Source organism: Triturus cristatus, chromosome 10, assembly GCF_964204655.1.
Source record: "Triturus cristatus chromosome 10, aTriCri1.1, whole genome shotgun sequence".
NCBI lineage: Eukaryota > Metazoa > Chordata > Amphibia > Caudata > Salamandridae > Triturus > Triturus cristatus.
Window position 1 is genome coordinate 609,439,281 of NC_140593.1, and position 7,035 is coordinate 609,446,315.

The 7,035-nt window shown below is 46.1% G+C and overlaps 1 pseudogene; it reads left to right on the forward strand.

The window, feature by feature from the left end:
* The first annotated feature begins 206 nt into the window (after positions 1-206).
* Positions 207-4,246, forward strand: LOC146789786 (DET1- and DDB1-associated protein 1 pseudogene; annotated as a pseudogene).
* The last annotated feature ends 2,789 nt before the right edge of the window (positions 4,247-7,035 follow it).

Below are 7,035 nucleotides of genomic sequence, written 5' to 3' on the forward strand. Positions count from 1 at the left end.
TAGAACACAAGCGATGGAACGAGTACACCACTTTTACTTACAGAACTGAGCCTGACTATTTAAGTGGGGAGTAGCCCACAACCAATAACACAGCAGCTTAAAAAGAGAGAATCATCCTTATACCTTGTATTATGGCACACTGACATGGGGGGGGGGGGGGATGGTGATTATGCATATAGGAGTGCTGATGGGTACAGAATATCTGGATGACCGCGAACTGGATCATATACCACATTGATTTCCGGAAGTCGGATATGTCCATCAGCATGAGGGTAATTAACGAACGGTAATTGTAACTGAAAATATGCAATAAAAATTGTTTTTGCAAAAAAAAAAAAAACCACATTGAAGTGCGACTCGCTATTGGGAAGGGCCACCCTTGGCACGCCCCTTCCTAATAGCGAGTCAGTAATAGGTTACCGACTCGCAAAATCGAGTTTGTACATGGGGCAGACCTATTTTGGGGTCACAAATGGGCTGATTTCCCGTTTGCGACCGGAAAAATGGTTGTACATCTGGCCCAGAAACCTTTAGACAAACCTCACAATCACTGGATGTTGTCATGAGTGATGTCATTTGAGATGTTTATCAGGGATGTCACTGACCATGTCATGCGTGATGTAATATGTGATGTCCTAAGCAGTGCATTTTGGGGGTGTAAGTTACAGTAACCTCAGGTAACTATAACTGCTGAATTCCACTGGTTTTGAATGAGTGAAATCTGAGCCTAACTATTACGCCCCTGTAACCTTTGTTTTTTTCAATGAATCTGTATAAATATAGTTTTCTCCTCTTTAATACTTCACAAAACTAATCTTATAGAGCACTTTGCCTGTAAACTATCATGCCAGCATACATCTATTAATAAGTCTTCCATTTTCTTCTTGCAGCCTTATTATAACACACTACCACCCCAGATAATGCAGACCCCAGACAGCATTAGATGGTATGCCTCCCTCTAATATACTAGTCATAACCATTTCTTCCCATAAAATAATTTGCCCTCCTAATTTCTCAAAAAATGTTGCCAAGAAGTAAAGATTTAGGCAAATTAATTAAAGCTCCAGTTGGATAGGACATTTTTTCTATTCTTAAAGCTGAAGTTAGATAAACATAAAAATCCTTAATGCTCCTCTCAGTCTCCTGCCACTTCTGTATAACACTGTTGCATAAGGACCCCCAAATCTCATACAAAACCATATTTCAGATCCTCTAAATCTGGATGCCTCAAAGGGAGACCCATCATTTCTGGCCCTCAAGATCCTGATACTTCCCAGTGAGATAGTAGCTATCTTCAGTATCCATCCCATGGGTGAGCGCCTGTTCTACTCCACTCACTACCTTCTCCTGGATTTGTATGACCACACGTCCCTCTAGCACAAACTAAAAACAGATTGATCTTACTGCACGGGAATAAAAGCTCAAATAGCACCATCATGAAAGACAAATCTTTTCCTGACCTAGCCATAAATAAACTGCACTTTCTGATTAAAGTGACCCCCTGAAGTACTTGCCTTGTAATTGTGTAAACATCATTGAATCATTGACAATCAAGGCCAACTCTGCTAATGCTACATTTGAGTTAATACTCAACTCACCATGCAACTCTGTGGAAGCTCCCAGCCTGATCACTGACAAAATGATTTTTCCCTTGGGAACTCATCAGACATTTCCTTAAGGCAGCCATAACTCACCTAAACTGATATGATAATCACAGTCATATGTCTTAATCATGCTCTCTGCAAATCTGATGAAGCAATCAAAGACATTTGCTCTCAATAGCCATAATTCTAGATGCAAGGATTGGATGAACTCCCACTCTTGTGAGAATCTGCTTGCCAGAGAAGTGAACAGGACCTCTTTTGAGATGCATATTAAACCATCATTAAGGAATGGCCTGCTGTAGGGCTGTCCCAAGGGAGCAGTGAGGGCAGGTGGAGAGGGGGCAAATGCCACAGACTTCACGCTTTTCATGGCCCTGAACCAGTGCTTATTTTGTAAAAAATTCATGCCAGTGCCCAAAGTTTTTCTCAGAAGCCCACAGCCAGAGCTGACGAATGCCAGGAGTTCTGAATACCAGGGCTGCCTAGTCTTGATTGCACCTCACGCCTTCCACCACCATACACTCCCTACTCCCTAGTTCACTACTGCAGGTTCTTTTTCATCTTCCTGTCTCCCTTTGTAACTGTTTTTGCATCTTTCTATTATTCCCCCTTTCCTCCTTTTGTGTTTTCCTCATTCTTTCTCTGGGTCATATTCTGATGAAGCAAAGTAAGTAGCAGTCTCCAAAGAAATGAGTGTCAGTGGGCCCCAATTGCAATCACCAGTTTAAATTAAGCTGACCTGAGCTTCTACAGCATAAGCTGTGAATTGATTTCAAAATTAAAGCATGCATGTGTTCTTCATCTGCATTTTCACGTTTGATTTATCATGGACACTCTGAAGTGCGGATGCAACCCAATATCTTAAAGCATCTTGAAGCTCAGAACATCTCTGTAATTTGTTCAGCACCATTTGGTTCATGAACATACATGATAAGCTGCAGCCACTTTACTTTCAGGACAACAACTCCAAAGATGTGCTTGATATTCTGACATACAACCCTTGTCAAGGCTTACGGGACCCCAAGAATAGTGGTGGTCTTGTTGACATTTGATCATGGAGATGTAGGTAAAACCTGTAGCGATATGGTTATATAGTACAAAAAGTAGACATTCTTTATTTTTGCCCCTAGAATAGGCAGATCAAAGCCTAACTGTTAGAACTCCATAAGAGATGTTATCTAAAAGTCAAAACAAATGTCAAAATGTCAAAATGTGACTTTTGTCAAGGGCATGATCATCATATATGGAATTGAAAGTCACGAGAAACCATTTACAATAAATGAAGCATGAGGAGTTCTGATAAATCAAAAAAAAGAAAATGATGGCCACTGTGATATATTCCAGGCAACCAGGGGATATGTGCTGTCGACTTTCAGTTCCCCTCTCATTGCCATTTGAGAACGAATACCTAAACCCAAAACCATTGTGCCAGTATACGCAAAACCAAATCATCAGACTTGTGGGCCAGCCCACCTTTCAAAACCACACTGCTTCTTCAATTATGAAAACCATACTACGAAATTGTAGTTCAACTGAAACCTGGAAGAAAGATAGCCTTATTTGGTGATGCAGTTACTGTACGCGATAATTCCTCTAACTGAATATTTCTCTCATTGAGATACCGTTTACCAGCAGCCACATTTCAATTCCCTTTCTCTCACAGGCAACCACATAACTCTCAATTTCACAATTAAGCCTTCAGCGGAAACTCCTAATATGCATTCATAGGTAAACATTTTACCAAATATTATCTTCTTGTTTTTTGTAGCCAATGCATTGCTAAATATTTCTCTATTTTCCTTATGTTCATTCCTTGGCAGTGACTTTCCTTGACCTTCTTTGGTCTCTATCTGTCAGTCTTTTTATGTTGTCTAACAGACACATCCGCTCATCTGTAGAGAATGTCTTATTCAGTCCAGTATCTTGGGACAACTGTGATTTGTAGCTACACATGTGGTGTACATTACATCGGCATTATGAATATTGGTTTCTAAAATAGAAAAAGCGAGTGCTCCAGAGATACCATTTTAACTCCTTTATTGCACGACTGCCAATTTCAATATATTTCGGGTTCTGCACGAAGCCTTTCTCAAGCCTGTAAATTATGATCAACAGGGCAGAAATGGGGTTTGGAACATTTACCAGCCGTCAGAAATGTGATCTTGTTGTTGTTCTCAACCGACATTTAAAATGATGCCATGCGAGAACTGATGAGTTGGTACAATTCCTAGCCATCAGCAGGGTTGAAAGAAATATCTGAAGAGGAAATCGAGAAAAGATTCTCTGAACGATGGATTCCTGATGCATATTAGGTGAATCCGCTTCTGCAGCTGGAGGGCCATGATGGCAGGTTTTTTAAAGGGTTACCTGTATACAACAAGAGCAACTTCAGTAGATTTCATGCAGACTCAGTATGCAAAGCTTCTAAGAGAAGATCTTCAGTGTACCTACCCACAATGGACTACCCAACTGTACAAGTCATCGTAACAGACAAAACCAACATCCTCCTACACTACTAACACCATTAATGGAACAAACACAATACATCAAAGAAGAGAGACCAGGAACAAGTGCAAATAATAGAGGAAGCCTCTGCGCCGCCATGCTAAATTGCCAGGACGGATTGCCAGGACATGAACTAGGGCACTTAAACACACTTGTCTTTATCACACGCCCCTTCTGTGGTGCATCCCCTCTAGCCTCATTGAAACAAGTCCATTTTACTCTTTCTCCACCCTGCCTTTGATCCCAAGCCACCCCAATTTTGCCATCCAAACCCACTTCTGGAGTCGTAGGAGCCGTATATATTTATTTGCTGGGTATTTTATTTATGTTGTACAAAGTTTATGTAAGTGAAGGAAAAGCAGGTTGGAATAAGCAAATTGTAGTGAACTTCAATGAATGTCATTAAACTGATGTATATTAGATATGAGTTGATAACATCCAGGAGGTTTAAATATGGACGAAGAGTTATTAGTACATATTGGGCCATATTCACAAGGAGCTATCACCAAATTAACGGCACTTTATTGCAGCCAAAATCGTGATAAATTTACCTCCCCATTCACAAGCTGGTGCTAACAGCCCACAGCACCAGTTTACCCTTGATAGCAGCCGCAAAAAACATCGCCACAGAGGCCCCCTGCAACTATCGCTAATGAGATGCAGAGTGGGCGTTCCCATTCCAAAAGCCGCAACCACACCACTCCTCACCATTCTCAACGAACAGACAGATCGGCGATAAAAACACAAAACAGGCAATAAGGTTTGTCAGCACCAGGAAATCTACACCTGCTCGGACCTGGTGTTAAGTCGGACGGCAGCCAGCACCACAAAAGGGAGCACAGCCCAGGGCCACATCGGAAGTGCAACAGATGTCAAGGAGCCACTCATCATGGGGCCCGGAAACCCAAGAGGGCCACAACACCCACCGACACCACCCCAAGACCCCACCTCACACCCCGAACACCCCCTCCTCTCCCCCGGACAACCACAGAGGCAGCGCAGACAAAAACAGCAGACCCCCAGGAAACGCACCAGCCTCACAGACCTAACATCTGATAATGTCACCGTCCACTACAGGCTGAAAGGGACAACCATCCTACGCATCCTGACCATCATCGCCTAACAGGCCTACAGCACCAACATAGCCGACAACCAATGTCCCACCCCACACCAAGCCGCTGGATTGGCTGCACCTGTTGGCCCCTGGCTCCCCCGAACAACACCCGCCTGAGTCGGAGGAGTCTCTCAGCCAGCCACATCCAAGTCCCCCACACCTGTCCTGGACATCACCATCACCCTGGTACCCCAGTCCCCATACGTCCAATACAATGCGCAGGATCCGCTGGATATCAAGCAAGGACCATACGCCATAGCAGGATGCACGCACGTGTTGGGGGCAATCCACAGCACACATGTCCCACCTGTGCCCCCTGGTGACACAGCACAAAATCACCGCAACAGAAGCACACATCTCACATCAATGTGCAGGCAACAACAGAACACCGTGGAACCTTAAATGTCGCCTCCAAATACCCAGCCACTGTGGACGATTCCTTCACCCTCTGACAGTCCATCAGCAACCAGCCTGGATGGCAACAATGGAAATGCACAACCCCATGGCAAGTTTCAAATGGGCACCCTACCCACCTCAACTCCACAACCATGCAACTCACAACTCTGTCAATGTACACGTCACAAAATCACTACCAACATGCACAACAACATGACTACCCACCAGACACAATAGAACAACTCACAATGGTTACCTGGCCAAGCCGTGAACATGAGCCATCAACGGCATGGCACCTCAGCCACACAACAGTCGAATGTGGGGAGAGGTGGCAACCAGGCATGTGTGAAGGAGGCAATAGTACCATGATTGGGAAAGTACACAATGCCAAGAGTGGCGGAGATGTGCTGGACAGACCGCAGTATGCAGCACACACCCATATCCATGGTGACATACACCTCTGGTGTATGGAGTGTAGTGGACAATTGACGCAACCATGTCACCACAGCCAGTGGGGGGCCTCGCGGAAATCTTGCCTGTTACGCCCCCCCCCGCCCTAAGCGTGACCGGAGTGAGATGTCCCAGCGTATGCCACGCCAGCGTAGGGGTGAGAATAAGTAGCACGTAGCCCTGGGCGTGGTCCTCTTCCGGGAAGCCCAACGTCTCTGCCAGGGCGGCGCCTCTCACCCCGCCACGAGGCCGACGCCGTCCTCTAGAGCGGAGTTGCCTGCAACACTGTGCACCTGCCGGACCACGAACCCGTCAGGCCCGCCCCAGCGCAGCCAGGCCTCACTGATCACCTGCCGACACCAGCGTGTGTCAAGGAGGGCGCACCACGTTCCAGCTCAAGCTCCAGGCCCGAGTCCCGCAACCTTGGCAGCCTCTTCAGACCATCATGGCCTCCATGGCACGGGCCTGCTTGAGTCCTTTTTCGTGGACGTACTCTACTGCTGCCTCAGGCCTACTCCTGGGCCCAGTAGGTCCCATGTGTGAAACTGTGTCCTGAGTCATGAATGGCAGTGACCCCAAATCCGGGCCACCGGCAACAGCACCAGACTCCCTTCGATCAATCGAGGCATAGTTCCATATGTGCTTCTTGCGACACATGGTGCCACTAACCCTGTTCAACGCCAGCCGGCGACACGTGGTGCCACTAACCCTGTTCAACGCCAGCCGGCGACACGTGGAGCCACTAACCCTGTTCAATGCCAGCCGGCGACACGTGGTGCCACTAACCCTGTTTAACGCCAGCTGGCGATACGTGGATGAGGGACCAGGACTACCCTGTGGACCAGTAGGTCCCACATCCAGCACCTAGGCACAAATCACAAATGGTAGAGTCCACACCAGTGGTCGCACGGAGAGGAGTAAGAGGAAGATGCAGGTCAATCCGGAAATAACCTGGGTCACATACAC